Source organism: Haliotis rubra, unplaced genomic scaffold (genome assembly GCF_003918875.1).
Source record: "Haliotis rubra isolate DU_JTF1 unplaced genomic scaffold, ASM391887v1 Scf208, whole genome shotgun sequence".
NCBI lineage: Eukaryota > Metazoa > Mollusca > Gastropoda > Lepetellida > Haliotidae > Haliotis > Haliotis rubra.
This window is the reverse complement of record NW_025766092.1, coordinates 1204854-1228116: the sequence shown is the minus strand read 5'-3', so window position 1 is coordinate 1228116 and position 23263 is coordinate 1204854. Positions and strand designations below refer to the sequence as shown.

General features: G+C 38.5%; 1 protein-coding gene and 1 long non-coding RNA gene across 3 annotated transcripts in view; both read left to right on the top strand.

The window, feature by feature from the left end:
- The window catches only part of LOC124276355 (orexin receptor type 2-like), a 139843-nt gene that overhangs the window by 38068 nt on the left and 78512 nt on the right, over nt 1–23263 (top strand). The window lies entirely within an intron of this gene.
- Nucleotides 1525–17184, top strand: LOC124276358. Its single transcript, XR_006898527.1, has 4 exons — nt 1525–1626; nt 1750–1757; nt 8468–8472; nt 17175–17184. It is a non-coding gene; the product is annotated as an uncharacterized LOC124276358 (long non-coding RNA).

The window sequence follows — 23263 nt, the reverse complement described above, 5'->3', positions numbered from 1 at the left end:
ACACAGATAATCCAAATGTGAAGACATGGAAAGGTCAGACTGTAGCTGTACTCCAAGATCTTTAACTTGATGTGATTGGAAGATACGGGCACAAGCAATCTTCACTTGCTCAACATTTACCTTGTCGATGTGCTGTTGTCTTCCGACCAACAACACCTAAGTTTTGTCGTCATTTAACTTTAGTTTTCTTTCGGTCATCTATGACTTCATTTCAGAAGTACAATTTGTTGTAGGGTGTCAGACATTGATTCGGTGTTAAATCTATTCATCAGATGGACATCATCTGCATACGAGAAATGAGGTGTCTCAAACGTATCAGTTATGGTTTTGAGACAGGTACGGGTACTTAAAACAATCACTCGTACAGCTTTCGTGATAGGGGGACAACTCACACTAATTTCAGCCAAGGTTTAAGCTTCATGTTGCATGTTATTAAGGTGACAATTCTTCACGCAGTGCTTTTTTTCAACGCAACAGAATCAAGTGTATCACGTTAGTCGTGTTTACAGCCGCCATCTTGGAAGTTCTCACGTTGGAACAAGCTAGGTGTGGCTCAAGGGTTACGTCACAGTTATATATATTTTTTAGCATTATATCGAATTTATGTTGAGTTAACATTCAATTAATATGACTAATACTTGGTCAGCTCTCATGTATCTGATTAGATATTTTGTTTTAACATTTCAAGTATACAGGGTACAACTACAGTTATCACAAATGACAAATGATAAATTGTTCAGAGGACGTTTACAGTCAGTTTAAGTGTTTTAACAGTCGCCGATTGTTATCGCAATCCGGCGAGTCCAAAGTCATCCCGACTTCCGAATCCTGTCATTCCAAACTGCCATGTTTACATTATAGCGTTGCTTTAGGATGCTGTATCAGCTAAGGTTTTTTTATCTACAGATGAGTACATTGATCTTCTTGAAATGATCGTGTGTACCGAATTACACGTTGTTATTCGAATTGGATTCTGGACATTTTGACAGTTGTGTACGAGAAGGTCTGGCCTCCTTGTCATTCCGAGTCACGTGACTCCCGGAACGTATTGTTTACGTTGCATGAATCTGGTTCCGGTTCCGGTTGCTGCAAGTTCGTCCACTTTCAAGTTTCAAAGTTTAATGCAAAGGTTATTTGTTTTAACAGTCAAAATATGTCAATCATTTGAGGCATACAGTGTCTGATTCTAAAGCTAGGATGTAACAGACAGTGCCGCGCGACTGGTGTTTCCATTACAGGTGCCAGCAATCTCAGCATCTTGTACAAGATTATTGTCGGTTCAGAGATTAATTACTATTACATTTCGTTAGATGTAACTGGTGGCAGCATCCATTCCTTTTAGATCCTTACGGTCTGGTTCCCAGTATTTCCTGGAGGTACCAACTACCCGAACATAGACATTTGGCGACCGTTCATTCGCAAAATCCGGGCCAGTAATGTGGAACAGTCTACCTATGCACCTGAGATCGCAAGAGAATCTACCAGTATTTAAGTCACAACTGAAAACTCATTTGTTCAGTACTGCCTACCGAACTTGACCAATGTCTTTCCAGACTCATTTCCAGAGCTTTTGAGTGGCACATGCCAGAAACTAGCGCTATATAAATATTTGTATGTATGTATGTAGTTTTCCGTGACGACATATTATAAAGTATCCCTAATACATCTACTATGCTACTGATACTGCCATTTTCTGGAACCTTATTAGCAAAATATGTTTATCATTTTGGTATATATTTGACATTGTAGTATATATTGTCATTGTCAAACTTTAACAAGTATCAAAGAGACCATATAAACATAAATGGTTTTGATAAAGTTTTATGCTTCTAATCGAATTGTAAAGTAACTGTTATTGCAAGGAACGTTTGAATGAGAAATCAACTGAATTTCCTCATCCACCTGATACATATGGGATATCAACTACAATAACTACAGTGATAACAAACTCACAGGGACCACTATGTTTAGTTCGTTGTAACCGTAGCTCTTGTACACATTTCAACTAAGATAAACAGAAGTGGATAGAGACAACAAAGAAACGTTCATTATATCCATCAGTTCGTTAGAAGCGTTTTCGTTTTAAAAATACAAGTAGTTTACCACATGAACAAAGTAACATAAATGCAAAATGTTTTTGAAGTAACACATTTTAGCCTGTAATGGAGAATAGATTCACTTCTCTGCACTTTAAGTATTATCTTGTTTAGAATTGCATCGTGTTTTGAATAGAAATGCTCGGCTGTTGAAAGATTAGCATTGATTGCAGGTTGATAAAAAGATGGGTAGGCGGATTTTAAAAACATTTATCAATGAATTTCAATAATCCAAAGAGTATTTAGATTCCAAGTAATACTGTTTTGAGCTGAGTTAAACTACATCGCCCACTTAATTACACGTTAAGTAGCATGTTCTGCATATTTAGAATTTCACATTCTCATCACCTGAAAACCAGAGTGGCATTTTAAGACTAAAATTGAAATGAATATCAGCCCACTCACATTGGACATGTGAACCTACTTTAGTAAAATCCTTCTTCGTGGCAGCTGACTGTGCATATTACCAATGCGCATTAAAGTGACATTGTCTTGTAGATAAAGCGGTGATATCAGTAAATACGGTATTGTCCCAAAAACTTTGATCGCTGAAGACATGGTCACCCCAAGCTGGCAGCAACGGAAGACGCCAGCCTCCATAACCTTAATCCTACGTGTTAATGAATTACGATCAAGGAGTCATAACACCAGGTGTTCTCCAAACGATAAATGTGTCTTGGAACCTGAGTGAGTGAGTTTGTTTTTACGCCGCACTCAGCAATATTCCAGCTATATGGTGGCAGTCTGTAAATAATCAAGTCTGGACCAGACAATCCAGTGACCAACAGCATGAGCATCGATCAGCGCAACTGGGAACCGATGACATGTGTCAACCAAGTCGGCGAGCCTGACCGCCCGATCCCATTAGTCGCCTCTTACGACAAGCATGGGTTACTGAAGTACAATATTCTAACCCGGACCTTCACGGGTCTCCTGGAACCTGGACATATGTACACTGCTTACTACGACATGTTGTTCGAACGTTATCAGCAGAATGTATGTATCATGCGGGATTTGTTTCTATGAAATAGTATAGTATTAATATAAGTGACTGTGTGTAGGTATATTTGTCCTAGTCATCCGTCGTTGTACTGTACGTATCAACATGTTTAATCCCCTTTAACCTTGTAATGAGTGAGTTTGATTATTGATACCTGGAATTTCCCCCAGGTATCCAACTTATCCCCAGGTGTCACATGATGCTAAAGATCTTTTGACTGACTTTTAATGAAGATCTTAATATTGTGTTATTAAACTGAACCTGCATGCATGATTTTGAGTATTTGCAGCTAAAATGAAAACTGCTGAAGTGAAAAATGAATAATGTTATATGTTGAATTTCTCAAAGTGATAAACTTTCAAGTCTTCCATCACTATGCTATTCTTTCCCTCGTCAAGTTAGCACCTGTAACTCACACACTCATTCAACTTCTTACAGTTGGGTAATGAGGTGGTGGTTCTGGTTACCGTTGGAACTTTGTTGTTAAAATTACTTATTGTTATGATGGGTGTATTTAAATATTTACAATGGTCAACACTGTCAAGGACGGGTGATATAACTTATGGGGAAAGTTCCATATTTCATTATGTTCTTTACTGCAAACTTTGGAATCAGGAATCGGCTTATACCACGCATTAGGCATGGTTCGTGTTTTATGTCCACACATATAGGATATTAGCTTAGACAAAAAAAACAAATTTAAATGCAAAGTAAATGTAAAATAAAACTTTTTAACTTTGTTATGGAGAATAGATGCGTTTTTCTGCTCTCTAATCACTGTCTGCTTTAAAATTGAATCGTGTTATGAATAGTAATGCTCGGCGCTTGAAAGATTAGTACTGATTGAAAGTTGATAAAAAAAGGTAGGCCGATGCATTTTGCAGTAAATGTATGAATAATTATCAATATAGGCTTCATAAAATCTAATATCTTTTATTGATAAAGTAAACATGGAGTTTATAATGGCTACTCTTTGTTTCAATGTCAGCTATTAATTTACCCAGGGCAGGTTACAGCGATATGTTTATGGAAAGAATATGCATGCGAATCTTTTTTATCACTCAGCTGTGCTTTCCGGACAATTGCTTGCAATCTTGCGCAAACAACTTTTGTCTATTTCAATTTATTCATTTTTTTTATCTGAGTAGCATAGAATAACCGGAGGAATAACCAAAACAAAATATCGATGGAAAATGTTAAAAGTTTAAATAAATTTGAAAAATGTGGTAATGTTGATGTAAATTGCCAAGGGACTGTGCTCTTTAGGTATAATTTGTTGGTTTGTCCCCAAGGCGAGCCAATGTGCTATGATATTGCTTATTACCCTGCTTGTTGGTTTCCGCAAAGAATTACTTCGGGTTTTACTCCCAAATCAAACTGACCCGCTGTCGTATACCTGTAATAGCGGATAAAGTAACATTCAAGCCACCAAAGCCGCGATGGCAGAACAAAACAGGTGCAAATACCACAATCATTTACCAGACGGAAATAATAATTTGCAAATAATAAGATCTCGTAAAATTTCTTATGTGTATGTTTAGTTATATTTAATCATGCACTGATTCACCATGAAAAACGTCTTTGCCTCCCTAAGGAACCACTTCCAGCGCCATCTAGCTTTCTTGAAATTCGTAATTGTTTATGCTTTATGGGGGTGTAATCAAATGATCGTGGATTACAATCAAGGATTTCCCCTGACTATGATCCTAGGTGTTTCAGCTACAAAACCAGGAAATATCGCTGAACGTTCAGAGATCATGTCGATTCCCAAATGAGCTTACATGTCCCGATATAACAAAAGTAATGTGGCGTTAACGCCAGCTCAATCGATAAATGAAAACACGACAAAAAACGATAAATAATTTTTTCAAGCTTTCAAGCTCAGAGTCTTCATTAAACTAAAATTTGGTTCACTTTGTGATATAACTGAACGCCGTTGTAAATATGCATGTGTAATTATATATTTTTTAAAAAGCTAATAATAAGAACAACGTAGACTTCACATAATTTAGAGTTTTATTTTCAGAGCGATTGTGACCATTTTTGCATTTCACATTTTCACATTTTCGTTTAATCTAGTGGAACTGTCAAATAACTGTTTCAAACTATAGTGAGTGAGTGAGTGTAGTTTTACGCCCTTTTAGTAATATCCCAGCAATATCATAGCGGGGGACGCCAGAAATGAGCTTCACACAATGTACTCATGTGGGGATTAGAACCCTGGTCGTCAGCGTGACGAGCGAACGATTTAACCACAAGGCTACCCCACCGCCCCTGAAACCATAGTCTACGAGCAGCTGCGGTACAAATGATACAACGGTCTCTTGTGTTCCATCAGTAACCAAGATTGTCGGGGTAATCTGGATAATCGGGGTAATCCAATCTTCCAAATCCCTCGAACACGCTGAGTCTCCTTTGGTTCAACAAGCCGCCGCCAAACTGGAAACCACCGAAAGGTCCACCTCCAAATATACCGTCTCCAATCCAGCCGGCGCCAAAGGGACTTCCTCTGGAAATCCCAGCGCCAAACGGGCTAATCCCGAAAGAGTTGAACCGTACATATGGATTAAGGAAGGCTGATGTGAAGGTAAATGCAACTGCAGAGATGAGTAACACGTACATCAACACTGTGAAGGGGATGTCTGCAAGAAATATGACACGATTGCATCACTGGTTGTTGTAAATACATAGTGACTTTCCGCCATGCTGTGATATGAAGAAGAGGGAAGATCTATCTTATTAACCAAATTAGGCTGGTAACTTGAACTTTCAGTGCACTGGAACATTCATTGAAACTATTTCCACTCGGGTTTAAATGGTACCAAAATAAGAAGCATTACAACTCATTAGATTACAATTGATTGCTACGATGATAATGTTGGCAGCATTCGGAATAACGTTACTCATGCTTGAGCCTGGACAGAATCGCCCCAAGAGTATCAATTTCAGTATCTCACAGCATTTTACGTGACTTCGTGGAGTGGTTTGTGATACTGAAATTCTTCAGGTTGCCACTGCAGTCAGTGAAATAATTGGAAGAGACAGTGAAAATACTTACGAACGCTCATGTAGATCTGAGAGCTCCAAGTCGAATTCGTACTGTGGTCACTCTTTAATGTTCTTTATATAAGGAGTACAATTGAAAGGTCAAGCCAAAAATCTAATACTCACATATACAACACATGACAGAGTGTCTTTGTTGTCCTGTGTGCCCCAGAGCAATGACAGCAACCGTATGATCAAATGTTTCCAACTGTGGGATAGGATTATGTACAAACATATATAGTGATTGATGAAAACGGTTACCTTTTTCATCTATTGGTATGGATAACAGTTACAGGCTACAATATATCATTAGCATCTTTCTCCATCAGAGAGTTGTAATACCAGGTTTCCCAAATGTTAGCTTATTCTGGACCATTGATGGCAACTGTTACAAGCAAGTGAAATGCAAGTCAATTATTTAAGTTAAAATATACAACCTCGGAAACATGTGTTAAAGTAATATAAGGAATTGAACACACTAACGTAAAGGTTAAGAATGAAGATCAATGGAGTCGTACATTTAGGATACCTAGGTCCAATAATTCTACGGATGAAGCTGGCCTGCAGAACAGTGAATCTACATGTTTTGTCATTCTGCTTGTCACTAAATCGTGTCGTGAAAACGTTTGTATAAATGAGTGAATGAGTATGGTTTTACACCGCTTGTAGCAATATTCCAGCAATACACCAAATGGGGACACTAGAAATTGGCTTCACACATTGTACCCATGTGACTGACTGACTGACTGAGTTTGGTTTTACGCCGCTTTTAGCAATATTCCAGCAACATCACGGCGGGGGACACCAGAAATGGGCTTAACACATTGTGCCCATGTGGGGAATCGAACCTGGGTCTTCGGCGTGACGTGCGAACGCTTTAACCACTAGGCTACCCCACCGTACCTTGGGTAAAGGAAAAGGTAAGATAATTTGATTGTATACATTAGCAAATCTGGTACGCATTAGTACAAACTTTGTCAGGTACATCCATGCGTGTATGAATACGAAGTGGATGCATTCATTGATCAAATGCAGATTATTAATGAGTGAGTGAGTGAGTGAGTTTAGTTTTACGCCGCTTTTAGCGATATTCCAGCAATATCACGGCAGGGGACTCCAGAAATGGGCTTCACACATTGTGCCCATGTGAGGAATCGAACCCGGGTCTTCGGCGTGACGAGCGAACGCTCTAACCACTATGCTACCCCACCGCGAGGTGGTATGTAGGCTTGTATAGACTGAATATTTATGTAAGACTCAAGTGTGCCAAAATGGCGGTATTCAAACAGTATTTGAAAATGAGCAAGTCACTGAAAGAAGCCTTCTTTAGGATCTGAAGATAAAGACGCATGGTAGAATTATCATTCTGGCTTGTGGTTACATTTTCTCTTGGACATTGAAAAAATGCGTTTTTATCCTCATGCTGAGTGTACTTGAACATTTCAGAATATTACAAAAACATGTTTGTGAAAGAAACACAAAATACCAGTTGTCAATCATTGGACATGATCTGATACTTTCCATGACACTGTTGGAAAACTTAAACCTTTGACATTTCAAGTCTCCATAAGAAATCCTTCACCCTCCGGGGTTCATTGTGATTTGAAGCGTAAGCTCCTTGCATTATTGATTTACATTTACACATAGTATAAAAGCAATTGATTATACAAAAAGGTTATTTAGTCGACAATAATCACAGTTAACACGAGAATCAGAGCTTTATTCATATCTGTATATGCTGGAATGTCGTGCCTTATAAATATGAGCGAATTTTCATTCCTGTAGTCAAGTCTTCCCATGAGGAGCAACTGCTTAAAAACTTTCATGTGGACACCATCTTTTATCTTGTATGTTCTCTTGTAAAGCACTAGCCTTTAAATGATACTACAAATAAAGGTTCGAATTCTGCATTGAACATTTTAAGAATGACTGTAGTTTAATGTCTTTGAAAGCAATATCTTAAATGTGATTAGCCCATACCACAACGTCCACCACAATCGGGGTACGATGACGCGCAATGAAGTAAATCACCAATCACCAGATGAATTTCAGCTACCTCCTCAACACACTTAATAGAGTGTTGGTTACGTGTTCTTATCGCCTTTTCGTTGAACAGTCATGTTTAAAGCCGATATACCCAGGTTAGTCGGCATGTTGTAGTTGTACAATTCCGATTATATGATAAGCGTAATTATGATGATACCCATTGTTAGCCCGTAGGGGAACAATACAGAAACCCTAGGGTATACAGTGACGGCGTGTTTTCAAGCTAAAAGCGCAAGGTGGAAGGATCTACATCAAAACGTCGCTCTAAGCAATAAACAAGAAGTTGTTATCCAAAAGTCGTATGCTTTATTACCAACTCACCAACTTCTAGAATGCCGTTCAAACAAAAAGAGCAAGTGTTTATGCAAAGAAATATATATCAGTTTATTGGGGTCCGAAAAAAGCATGGTCAAGACTGGGAATTCTTTTGCACTGACGTTCCATAGTTTCTAAGATGTCAACGATGAGCCAGTGATCCTGGTTGACGTATATGTGCTTCATTAGCATGTAGCAGCATGTAGCGGCATGTAGCCAGGATCCTCCCTTGGCTACTTATGTATTGATGTGAAGCAGACCTGTATACTTATAACAACGGCAGATCGTACATAGCATGAAAGACAAGTATATATCTTTTGAGGACATTTTGGTTTCTAAATGAACACGAACTAATTACGTCTGGCACACAATCATGTTTGTGTTTTGTGATGTTCCTATGCACTGTTGCATTGGCAATGAACGGTTTTCGATGAGAAGACCTCATCGGAAGATGCTGGTAATAGGCGATATAATGCATCCAGTGATTTGGCTGAAAGTGTGTGTGAAGTACCCCGACGGCATTTAATCGATGCTCCTAACATCATCTCACTCATAATGTAATTTCTGAAGACAGCAGAAAAGGGAGATGAAGAACTGTCAAAAGGCTGTCTTTTAAAACCATATTCAAGGATAGTCACGTGTGTGATCAGTAATAGCTTCGTGTACATCATGAGGCGATTAACTCAAGGTTGGAACAGATGGTTCTGTTGTCTGTGGTTCCGCAAATCTATTATTCTGTTGCCAACCATAGCATTGCCATGACTTTACGTGCGTGGGTTCGAATCCCGTATTCCGGTTTGGCAACGCATCGCCATAACGTTGTAAACGGAAATGGTTTCAATGAAGTGTTTGAAGTTTTATGTATTTCTGTTTTCAGAAATATAACAGATGATACATAAAACGAATATGGTTTCATAGCGCGAAACGTAAACCACTCACTAGGACCTGCTTCAATTACTGCTTAAATGCAATAATCACCAGAGAAGCCATGAAAACTAACATTCCGTCCACTGCACTGAAAAAACATCCCACTCACAGATATACATTGTAAATCTGATTTTTGGTTCAAGTAAACATAAAAGACTACTCACCTACAGACACTGATCTTGTAAATCTGATATTCATTTCAAAACAATATTGGTGAAAACAGAAACCATATACGTATTTAAAATGCTATTTCAGTAGCTTCAGATTAGAAGTCTGTTTCACATTTTCATTCATATTTACTTGAAGGCGTCATGTCCGTAATCCTTAGAAAAAAAATCAGCGTGTGAACTCATGTTCTATCAGTGGTTATGGGGTAATCAAGATCATCCGGTTCATTGGGACATTCCGTAATATCTCCCGTAACCCTGATTACTAGCAAGCCACCTCCTTACTTACTTACCAAAACATCCACCTCCAATTTAGCACCTCTGAATCTGCCGTCTTCAAACTGGGCGACGCCAAAGGGACGACTAGTGCCAGAATAGTCGAACCATCCATGAGGATTAAAGAGGCTTGATGTAAAGGTGAATGTTCAATTGTACAAAGAGAAACCTTTGGTTCAATACAGTGGAGCCGATGTCTACACAAACAAATTTACTTTCATTGCAAAACTCCAATGTTTCAAATGTATCCCGACACATGCTTGTTTCTAAAGGTTTCATAAGAAAGACATTAGTATGCAAGTTAGAGACGGCCGGACACTGATCTTTGACACGCGAACAAGGCTGAGACACTATGAGCATTACGGCCATGCTAATGGGTCCATCAATAGTAAACGTTATCCAAATTCAGTGGTATTTTCTGCATTATTTAAAACACTTACTAGAAGTGTACTGGCGATTAGTGACCTGTCTCTGAGAGTGTGGGTTCGAATCCCGGATGGGACTCAATCCCAAATGCACTAGTATCGGTACTTTACTGAGAAAGTGTTATCCGATACATTTGACAATTTTCTAAATGGTATTGTGCAGCCAGGACTTAAGTCAGCAGATTTTGAAGAAAAGTCGCTCAGTAAACACAATTCTTCTTACTTCTGAAATGACACACTATAAAGTATAAATTTATGTTCGAGATCATGTTCTCTTATGCAATAATGGGATTTTAGCAACACGTACTGAAAACTAGCAGGGAAAAAGATCACATACTGCGATCACATACTTCATCATATTGCGATATTTATCATGGGAAATAATGTACAGCATGTTACCCTTCCTTTACAAACATACTGTAATACTTCTAGCAGGTGTAAGATTTTCCAGTTAAACATGCTGAAAAGTGAATATTAATAATGTTAGTTTGACATAATCTGATCACTATATAGCTTCATAAACTGGAAGACATCTCACTCAGAAGATAGCATTCCTTGTGGCGTCATCTTTCGAAAGAAGCAAACGTAACGTCGTGTTCAACATTTACAGAGTGAATTTCGGTTAACAGGTTGGGATTCAGTGAAACAAAGTTTTTGTCCTAAAGAGATGTCATTTGATATATTGCCACAGCGTGAAACAGTGAAAAAGTGTCTGAAACATGATGGCATTCATTCATTTTTCTTACTTTTCAAACGGATTCAGACTCGATTATTTACAGACCGACGCCATGAAGCTTGAATATTGCTTATTGCGGCGCTAAACAACAAACAATACAAAAACTGTTCAAAGACTAGTTAGTAATAAAACTTCATATAGTGACATTGTAAATGTATTATTCCACCTCTGTTGTTGCAGTTATGGGCACATCGCCGACATTTTAAGTTGATAATAAAGGCAATGATGATGATGATGATGGCATGAAAACTATTTGTTTGAGCTGGAAAACGATTTGTCTCTCTCTTATATAATCCCAAAAGGAAAGTTATTACCCTTTTGGACAAAAAAACATCGCCCACTGATATCATGGTTTTATAAGCCTGGGGTTTCTGTCTAAGCTGTCTTAGCAAAATAGATTACACGCAACCGGACTGTGATATCATCTATTTATGTCAGTAACTGATATCTAGCAATCTGATTCATCGCCGGCCACCCAAAACACGTACTCAACCAGATAATGTCATTGTCCGGGGGTAAGTTACTCCGCTTATCCGGAATCTCTACTCGGTAAATATAGAAGTTTTAAACAGATACTTTAGTTTAACAGAGGCTTGAAGTACATGTGAATTTGTATTAAATAAGGTTACTCTTTTGAGAATAGTACTTATGATATCATGTCTGTGCTACACGCACATATTTTCAGCGTTTCAGTGATAAGCCAGTCAAATATTTCATAAAATACGTTTTAATTATCTACCTATGGTGCATACACCTGACGTGATTATCAGTTCGATGAGGATAAGGATAATCATCAGATCTTCCGAATCACCCGAACTCCGGCATTCTTTTGGTTGAATTGTTCCAGGTTTGCCTCTCATGTGATCTACACGGTTATCAAATCACAGTTCAACGACTGCACAGCAGCTTCATCAGTAATCACGATTGTCTGGAAACTGCCGAGTCCATAAGGTCTCCTTTGATTGAAAATCCCTGGGAATCACCGAAACAACCACGTTTGAATCCACCACTTCCAAGTAAACCTCCTTCATAAAGTTGTATGTTTCATTTTTTTCTCCTCCAAAGTAGACCGGTTCCGAATCGGACGGCTCCAAAGGGACTTCATCCAAAACATCCAGCCCCCAAAGAGTTGAACCATCCATGTTGATTAAAGAAGCCAGTTGTTATGGCGTATGCAACCACAAGAAGAAAATAAACACTTATTTCGGTATAGTAGCGTTCATGTCTGCAAAAGAATAATTTGTTGATAAAACAATTAAACCGCACTTAATAAAAAATGTCAATGCAAAGGGGAAAGTACACTTAAAGAAATGAACAACCAAGCAGTTACACAGGAGTCAGTTCATTAAATATTATTTCACCACTAAACTGACTGAGGGATTGACTGATGGGACAGGGGGATAATTATTACATATGGCCACATTGTTTCCCAATAACGTTATCTGTCTGGACTGGACAACTATTGATTATCAGTTTGATCAGGATAATGATGGAACTATTGATATTAAATACGGGTATATTTTTTTAAAATTCATAAAGAATGCGGGTATTGTAAATCTGTCTTGTTTTATAAAATATACACAGGGTGATGGAATGGTGGTCTCCTTTGTTGCAATTCCACTCCTTGTCATTAAGAGAAACAATTATGTTTTACAGACTCTAAAAATGCTGAAAACTTAATTCAAAGTCCGTAGGCAGATAGAGTTCGTTGAAGTAGCAAATTGTGGCTCGAGGGAACGCTGAATTAGTTGAACTCTGACAGCTAGAACGTCAGCCCACATTGAATAATCATTCTGGAATACTTCGCTTGCTCTAAATCACACTAACAACATGAAAGTAATCATTGACTCATATAACCCCGACTAGACGATAATGAAATCAAATATTTGCAATCTTAATATCATATTATCTCAGTTTAGAAGAGAGACCACAAACTGTTATTGGCAGCACCGTACCCGATCAATAGTTAGCGCCGAAGGTTGTTGGCATGGATATAATGAACGTATATGCTTGCATTATATGGATATTCATTGGGTTATTTATATTTACAGGAGATATGTACAGGTGGTCTCTTCAAAGACATTGCAATAATACTCGACTATATGTAGTACGGTGGTAGAAAGGATATGGTCTGGTTCTGGCTTAAAGGCCCTTGTTTTAAAATGATTGTTATCTTCTAAAATCAATGATACATGCTCTGTTGTACAATGTACAAGAATACCTGAAGGATATTTTCACGAGATTTCAAGGAGAACTTACGTTACAAAGCGATATTTACCACTGTTCTTTAACAAGAGGAAACGGAACCTGTATGTTGTGTCTGTAAGTGTACCCAGTTCCTATATTCCTAATTCTAGGGATCTTACCAAAAGGTCAAGTGATTATGCCGTGTTATTATATACTTCCCATCAAAGGTTTAGACTCACTTAAAACACTCACTAAATGTTATGTGTGTATATATTTATGGCTACATCGAAGATGGATTTCTCCACTAACTTGGGGAACAAACTGCAACCTTATGCAGATGAATTGCACGAGATCATGCATCAAATTGCTGAAAAGCATGTTCAAATATCGTGCATGTGAACAGCTGCGTTTGTGAAAAGGTTTGTTAAGAATTCGACAATTTTCACTGAATTTTAGCATTTATTGAATCATCATTATAATCTTTTCAACGTTACGAATTCGTTTACAATACATCCGTTCATGTGTAAACATTACCTTTGAAGAGTATAGAATATTTTGCAAAGTTTAGTTTAGAACAGTTGCCTGAAGTAAGTGGCTTATATTTACACTAGTGAGTCTAAACTTTTGATGGGAAGTATATTTTATGTCTGAGTAAAACTACAGTGGAAACCTCCTAAGTAAAGACCACTTAACTAAACAGACCTGATAAGTAAACACTTTTCTTTTGTCCCGGCAAATTTCTTCATTAATTATCACTATTAGAGTCCGTATATGCCTTAATTGCGTTTATGTCTCACAGTTCAACATTTAGTACTTAAGACAGGCGTTAATACAAGAGCAAGTAGGCTACAAGTTCCTCGTTCATTTCTTTTGTAATCGTAGTAACTGTTAAATATATATACGTGAACGAATTAAGGTTCACACGATCAAGTTTATTACACTTAAAATGACCGCAAGATATTTATTACATCCACAAATGAAAGTGTCCCTGACACAAACCAATCACACATCAACCAGTGTGCAGTTATAAAACGATGCCAGGGCAGCAGCAAAACGTTGTGAGTCAAAGTCCCAGGCAGGATGCAATTGTCTCCTGATCTCGTAGAACTGTGTGGTGGAGGGGAATATTTGCTGATTCAAGATCAGGTTCACGTTGCACTCCCGAAGGAGTTCTATTTTCTGATTGTTCCATGAATACGAAACTGTACAAAATACCATATATCACGTTGATGTTGCTGAGACCACCATTGGTAACCGCATGACCGCATTCAGATAGGGTTTGTGATGACGTCGGAACATGTTCCCCGTCTCATGTCCGATTGAATACGTGGAAAGTACAGTTATGTTTCCATTTATTCGTGTTTGGCACATACAATGGCCAGTAAACCTGAATAGATGTTACTGTTTGTAAAGAATAGACCGTAATACAGCATTAATTTGCCTGCTCGTAATCCCTTTTATAAACCCTCTTTCGTCATGGCTGCATTAATGTCTTTGGATTCTATAATTTGTTTTGTTGATGAATTAAACAGAGCACAACAACCTAGAACTAATGGGGAAACATTTGCCTCGGATCCAGGAATATTCAGCTAAATGCTATCATGGAATAGATTGCGTTTAGGATTTATGTTAGTTTGAAGGGTAATTTTCATTGATGGTCTTATAAAGTCTATAGGGATGTCGTTAAACAATGCGAAGTGAGACCCGTGAAGGTCCGGGTTAGAATATTGATCTTCAGTAACCCATGCTTGTCGTAAGAGGCGACTAATGGGATCGGGTAGTCAGGCTCGCTGACTTGGTTGACACATGTCATCGGTTCCAAGTTGCACTGATCGATGCTCATGCTGTTGGTCACTGGATTGTCTGGTCCAGACTTGATTATTTACAGACTGCCACCATATAGCTGGAATATTGCTGAGTGCGGCGTAACAACAAACTCACTCACTCAGGTTCCAAGACACATTTATCGCTTGGAGAACACCTGGTGTTATGACTCCTTGATCGTTATTCATTAACTAAACTCACTCACTCACTCAATGCGAAGTGAAGTCTTATGGCCGTCTATGCATAAAGATGCTTGAGGTTACGGGACTTTGGAAAGGCATCAATGTGCCTATTAGGTGTAGGAGTTTATGTTGATACGTTTTCGTCCGATATGTCCTCTCGTCTGTAGCTAAAATGTCACATAGCTGAATTAAGACAATTTCTAGACATAGATAAGACATGACAACTTATGATGATTAGTCCAGCTTCAGTCACAACACTTGCATTAACCTATTTGCTTTTCTGTACTCGAGAATATTAAACAACAGTGTGAACGTCACTGGTATCACTTGATGAACAGTAATGCGAGTATCTCCATTTCAGATGAAACAATGCGGAACAATATCCTTCTCAGAATCTGTTAAATCAATATTCATGCCGAACATGATCCCCGGTTCTGTTGTAATCGCCGTATCCTCAGCCAGGGCTTGAAGTACCATCCACCATCTACCTCCCAAAACATCCGAAGGCGTTGAATCTTGCCCAGTTGAAGGCTATTGCCTTGCTGATAACACCGAGGATAATGGTCACTTGCTTCGGCATTATTTCCAGGTCCCTTTAAAGCTGAAACAGCAGACAGGTCAGACAGTGATTCGATGGAACTCGGCAAGATACAATCACGCAGTATGCAATTGTCGTTTAGTGATAGTGATTAACCCCTGGCCTTAGGTCCCTGATGTGTCAGGCACTTATTATTTGTCACATACATAAAAGAAAATGTCCACACAGTTGTCTCTTAAACAGTGTTACATAGGCACAACAAAGCATTTCAATGATGATTGTCTAAACACCTGTGTATTATTTTTTTTTAATAATTTTTTATTCATTTAAAATCAGTAGATACAAATATACAAAGTACATGATGCAACAACACTTGTACACCGTAAAACAGAAATTCATATGGGTTGGCATTACACATATTGGAATATTCATTAAGCTGGGAATGTGTGCAGTAGAGATGACCATTTTCTGTCAAATTGTAATATGTTTTGTTTCTTACTGGCAATAAACTTTTCTGTCTTGAAAATATCACTCAATATTTTTACAAATGTATCCAGTGATAACTTATTTTTTTTAATACTTGATATATGGATATATTTTTTACTGGCAAGAAGTATGTCTTCATAAGGTTGTTATTATTTCCGCCAATTAAGACTGTATATTTTGTCAGGGTAAAATTTTCTGATGATTTATCTTCAATATATTCTTTCAGTTTCAACCAGAGCGTTTTCACACACTCACATTCCCAATAAACATGTATAAACACCTGTGTATTTGTATTAAACACCAGACGATGACATGATAGCGATTGCTAATTTCACTTCGTTAGAACCAGGGCTCCCGATCCACAAAGCGTTCGTAACGTTGGGACTGGAACCAACGAGCATACTTTCATGCCTCTGGTTTTCCAGAGGTGTCGCAGTACAAATTCAAGTAATACCAGAACAGTAATTAGTGAATGAGTGAGTTTAGTTTAACGCTGCACTCAGCAATATTCCTGCTATATGGAGGCGGTCTGTAAATAATCGAGTCTGGACCAGACAATCCAGTGATCAACAGCATGAGCATCGATCTGCGCAATTGGGAAACGATGACATGTTTCAACCTAGTCAGCGAGCCTGACCACCCGATCCCGTTAGTCGCCTCTTACGACAAGCATGGGTTACTGAAGATCAATATTCTAACCCGGACCTTTACGGGTAGAACAGTAATTATAGCAATAAAGACAATGATATTTATATTCCCCTCTCAGCCACAGTAATCCAACTTGCATTTAGGACCAGGTAGGGTCTGATCATCACACACAATTCTGGTCCTCTGGTGACTTGAGATGTATCGTGAGATGAGATAGATATATATTACCCATCGAAACTTTAGACTAACTAATGTAAATGTAGCCACTTACTTCAGTCAATTATTCTAAACTAGACTTTGCAAAATACTCCATACTGCTTAAAGGTACTGTTTACACGTGAACTGTTGTATTGTAAAACAACTTCGTAACGTTGAAACGATTACGGTCATAAGTTCAATAAAAGGTGAAACTGAGTGAAAACTTGCGAATTATTAACAAAACTTTACACCAAAACGCAGCTGTCCACATGCATGATATTTGAACATGCTTTCCAGCAATTTGATGCATGATCCTCGTGCAGTTCATCTGCATAAGGTTTGCAGTTGGTTCCCCAAGTTAGTGGAGATATTCATCTTCGATGTAACCATATACACTAAACGCCAAAAGAAACGTTAACCTCCTACCTTTATGAATTACATGTACTTAAAAAACTATCAAAGATATGTTAGAAGGTATTAATTTAAAAATTTACAGCTTTATGCAAATCACAAAAAACTAATTCTCAAATGCATTCATATTTCGGTGAAATGCATCTTTTTCAGACGAGTTAAATTGTCCTATTTTCGTCCATGCCGAAAAAAACCCCCCAAAACAGTGATTTAGATGTCCAAAAGAAAGGTTGAAATAAAATTCTGCTTCGGGACAAAGATAAACCATTGAAAGTCACCATTTTTCAACTATTAAAACAAGACACAACTGTTGTAGAGTGTGTAAAATTGTAAAATAATCATTTCTATAATTCCAGTCTTTAAAACATTTTCTGCTGATTTGCATTAGTGAAAACAAGTAAAACGTGTCTTTGATATTGTGAACAAATGTTTAGGATCTTCTGAACATTATCTCTGTTAACATTTTTGCTTGCAAAGTAACATTTTGCCATTTTCTGTTTACACATATCAATATCAATCGCCTAAATGCAGCAATATTCAAGCAGTATTTGAATACATTTCACGTGTAGAATGATTCTATAGGGTACGAAGAGAGCCTAGAATACATGATATGATACACAAGTACGAGAAATATGCCACAATTAACAGCTGAAAAGAGAGAGAGAGCCACTTGGATGGTGCAGATGGGGTCGACATACAATGCTGTTGCCAACGCCCTCGGATGCAACCGTATCACGGTTATAAGACTTAGTCAGGGCTTCAGACAGACAGGGGTCACCGTAGACAGACCAAGAAGTGGACGTCCACGCATCACAACGCCAGCTGAAGACGGGTACCTCCGTCATTAAGGAAGGAGGGTAACGTTTCTTTCGGCGTTTAGTGTATATATATACATATACATAACATAAAGTGAGTAACTTTAAGCGAGTTTAAACTTTTGATGGGTAGTATAGAACACCTCTGCCCCTACTGATAAGTGGTGAACTGGGTTTCCAGAATTAAAATTGAACGTTAACTTTCACTTGAATAATTGTCAGTAACATTGATAAATATAGTATTATTCGTACAGCTTGTCATATCTGAACATAGTACCAAAAGGTATATAAGCACTGACATCAAATATATTATACATGTACTATTGTACTAATTGACATGGAAGAATGTCTCAAATACGTCTAGGCTGACCATGTTAAGAGAGTTACAGTCGTATTGATTGATACACATTCTTTCGTGTTGATTTCCGAGCTGAATCTATAACGTTAACCGGCAAACCAACAAATAACATTGCGTTGTGATGTAATTAACAGTTGTATCAAAACTTATGTAAGTTCAGAAATCAGGACAAATCAATACAGTGGTGTCGATATAACAGTACAAATGGCAGTGCTATGGCAGAATGGCAGCAAGAATTCAAAGATGATATAATACAAGAGCAGTGATTATAGCAATAACGGCAGCGATGGTAATAGTGACCTCTCAGCCACAGTAATCCAACTTGTAACTAGGCAGAGTATCCAGGGTATAATGACCAAACACACAATGCTGGTCTTCCTGTAACTTAAGACAGATGAGAGGAAATATTTAACTGTCATTATATACCTGATAAAAAAGATGCAAGAACGGTTTACACTTACAATGATTCTAGAATAAGATCCTTGTAGCACTTTCCAGATCTATCTGTCTAAATCGAGTACGAGTTAAAATATAAGAATGAAGCATACAACTTTATTTTTCACTCACCAACTTCCAGAATGCCGATCAAACAATAGGTTTATTATTGAACAACTTATTTGATCGTGAGTGCGACGTTTCGATACAGGTTCTTGTACCGGTGTCAAGAATCTATATAAAAAAATCGCACTGACGAAGTAAAGATGTTTTATCCCAAGACGTTGTTCACTATTGTACGTCTCAACTTTTAAAATGCTACTCAAGCAAATAATTTTATTAACTTAAAATAGAGCACACCACTGCACCTCACTGAATATCATTTTTACAATATATCACATTTGGAACATTGTTCGACAATAAATATCACTGCCACATAATATGTACATTTTGGGTTACATTATAAAATTGTCTTACGAATCAGTCAACTGGAGACGAATATGAAATTATTTATCACGAAGTCTTGTTACGCATTGCTCTGAGCAAGCATGGTGAACATTCAAGACACGAGACGGCTAACAGGAAGATCCTTATTTTAGAAATCCTGCCTTCAAGTCGATATTAATCAAATGCAAAAAAGTATCATGTATTGCTATGTTCGCAGATCCGGACATACTGTGAGTAAATATAGAGTAAATGCACGAAAGACAGTTTCCATATATACCACTTATACCGCCTAATGTACGTATCACATATTGCTGCTTGAGGGAATCAAAGCTCACATCACCTAAATACTGGGATTCATGCACGCTATCAGTGTCTGGTAGTGTGCTTTTGGGGGAGTATGTGACTGCACTGTGCATAGGTGGTTTATGTGTTGCTTTCCTGTATATACTGGTATAATCTAGATGTATCATAGGTTGTTATTTATGACGAAAGTCTTAAAGGGACTATTTATATCACCATTGTCTATTCAATATAGAATACAGAAAGTCGGTGCTAAAGAATACCCATTTTGACTGTCCTCAGAAACTAATTCCGTTTGGGCGTAAAGGAAATAATAGCTTTGGAAAAGGATCAGTAAAAATCAGTGATGACACCAGGTGTTCGCAAAAAAGGTAAGCATGTCCTGGGCCCCGTTCCTCAAAGCGATTGTAGCGCTACGACAGTCGTAAGTCTATGTTAAAGTATGAGAGTTACGATCATCTTAGCGCTACGATCAGTTGTAAGCCCTACGATCAACTTTACAATTATCGTAAATAACAATTTATTGTCGTTCTTCCATGCTATTGTAAGGGAATTGTAAGTCTCGCGATATTTTGAGCGAAAGTTAGAAATAATGCGTTTACATTACTTCCGGTTGGTGAGTGCTGCTTCCTCTTTCAAGCAGACGAAAAATTAATCCACCCTTAGCAAGATATCGCAAAGTAATTAAAACCTTGCTTTCTACGGATAGTGCATGTAAACGCTGGGTGTCCGAGGATAACCCAGGTTCTAGCATGTTTACCAGCTTCAGAATGGAAGCTCTTATCATTCTGTACCTATTTCAACGTCATTGTAAACATCAAGAACATGACAACGGTCTCAAAATATCCTCTCAGGGCCAAATTTCTGTCTCCTTTGTTTTTGAATTACAAAAACGCCGCCATCTTGTTCATACACAACAATCGACGGTCATAAGCAGCTCACGGAAGTGATTGTAACTTACAACTATTGTAACTTACAATTGCTTTGAGGAACGGTGAAGTGATTGTAAGTTAAAGTTACAATTGGATTGTAGTGATTTGCAACAATTGTAGTGTTACAATCGCTTTGAGGAACATGGCCCAGCCTGACTGGTCGCCAAGACAATAAACTACAGCCGTACTGCTGATGTAACCGCCCTTACGTATTTGTAACCGCGAATGAAAGGACGCACCGTTCATACAAACATGTGGCATTTCACTGTGGCTGAGATGTGCTGATGTGACCTACAGTTAGTATCACTCATGGATACATGTGGAATAACTTATGATACCCCCTTACAATGTAATGCTACACACTCTAGTGAATGTATGGTATGAAATGGGATTCACACATTGTACACATGTGGGGAATCGAACCCTGGTCTTTTGCATCACGAGCAAACGCTTTAACCACTAGACTACCCTACCGCCCCTGCTATGAAGTGGATGCGATGTAATGATATACACTATTGTGAATGTATGATACGAATTCTACGTGATGTAATGATATGCAGCTTTGTTAATACAGTGTAACATCGCTTTGTCTATCAAATGGCATGCAATGTACATCATTTATTTAGTCTGTCTCACAGTTCCTGAACTATTTTATAGAACTGACCAGTCCTAAATACAATACTAAGGCCTGAAATGAAGCGACCCAGATAACCCTTGACACTAGATGTAGTTGCTTGTTTCTTTCAAAATAGAAGAGATTACACGACATACAATGTTATGATCCACCAGGTGTCAACGTTATGCTATCATATACTCATGGAAACAAATAAGGGAACACATGAAGGTACAAGTGTTCCTTTATTCTTTCCCAGGTTTCTTCACAAGGTATATATTGCACTGTGGGTGAAATTCTGGAGATAAATAAAGGAGGTGAGGTGAGGTGAAATTGGGTTTTACGTCGTGCTTGCTTGAGAATATTTCGCTCATATGACGACGTGCATGCGTGTGTATGTGTATGTGCGGATGCTTGTACTAGCCGGTTTTATAGTGCTAGCCCACTGAGATACCATGCCGCAGTGAAGCATGAATACCCCACTCAGACACATTATACTGACTCCGAGCCGACCAGTCCTTGTAGTACCCATTAATGCCGAGCGCCAGGCAGGGACCAACAAGTACCATATTTTAACGTCTTTTGGTATGACGCGGTCGGGGATCGAACCCGCGACCTTCCGCTCTCCCGGGCGGACGCTCTAACCACTACACCACGGAGGCGGTCTATAAATAAAGGAACTATGGGTTCTAGGAGTATACAATGCATGTTTTGTGATGGTATCAGTTTTGTATATGTAATGGGATACAATCGGGTTCACACACAAAGAGTCTGCAGAGTTAATACAATACCATGTAAGGTTACCAGCGAAATGCGTGGTACATGTCAGTGTACACGCTGTATTTGCGGTGTTATTATGTTTGCGTCTATCAAACACGTGGTCGGCTACCTCGACGACTTGAACTTATAAACTGGCGATGACCTTCAGGCCAACCGGCTGGACAAGACAAACCATCCATCTCACGAACACCTGACTGTCATGTAAGTGTGAGCTATGAGCTTATGTAGTCGAACATGTCACTTTAATCTTTGTCACTGCAAATGCTCGAGCGGTAGATCTAGAGACATGACAACATATCCTCGCCTGTAGTTGTGTGGGTGATTAAGCTAATTGGATGTGACAGATTTACCGCTGGCAACTTAATCTGGGCAGAGGAGAGTCTGAAGTGGCCGAGGTCGTAGACGGTTCTGATTTTATGTTGACATACCGGAGATGAAAATCGGAGCGAACAGGAGATTCGAACTCAGGAATACAGTATCCATTTCAATTTTGCATTGAGTGAATACGTTAGAAATCATAAGTAGTTAACTAGTTTTATAGAACTTCGCTTATCGTTGGAACTTCCTCAACATCTACGGGGTGAGTTTCCTCACAGGGAGAGATAGGGAGAGAGAAATCAGAGAGGGGAGAGGTGAGAGTGAAGAGAGGGAGGGAAAGAGAGAAAGATGGAGAGAAAGAGGAGAGAGGGAGACAGAGAAAGAGGGAGGGAGAGAAAGAGAGAGAGGGGGAGTGTAACGTGCATCAAATTTAGGCATTTAATAATTTTTATTATAAAGTAAGTTATAGGACATAGGTATTTGTGTGGTATGTTGGCCCAGTATTGTAAGATGATACCAACAGATGCGGTAAAGTGTGTTCATAGTACCTTGAGTCCGTCCAGGTGGTTTCCTACATCAACGCTCATGTGATAACAGGAACCTATTTCAAGCTCTGACGTGGTGTAATAGATTGACATCTATAATAGACAGCATTACAGTGATTGAACAGGGATTAAAGGTCTGACAAGTTTCATACTAGTTATCTTGGGCGGCTTCTGGTGCTGTGGCTGCCTATTGGTTGATAATCAATAGAAACG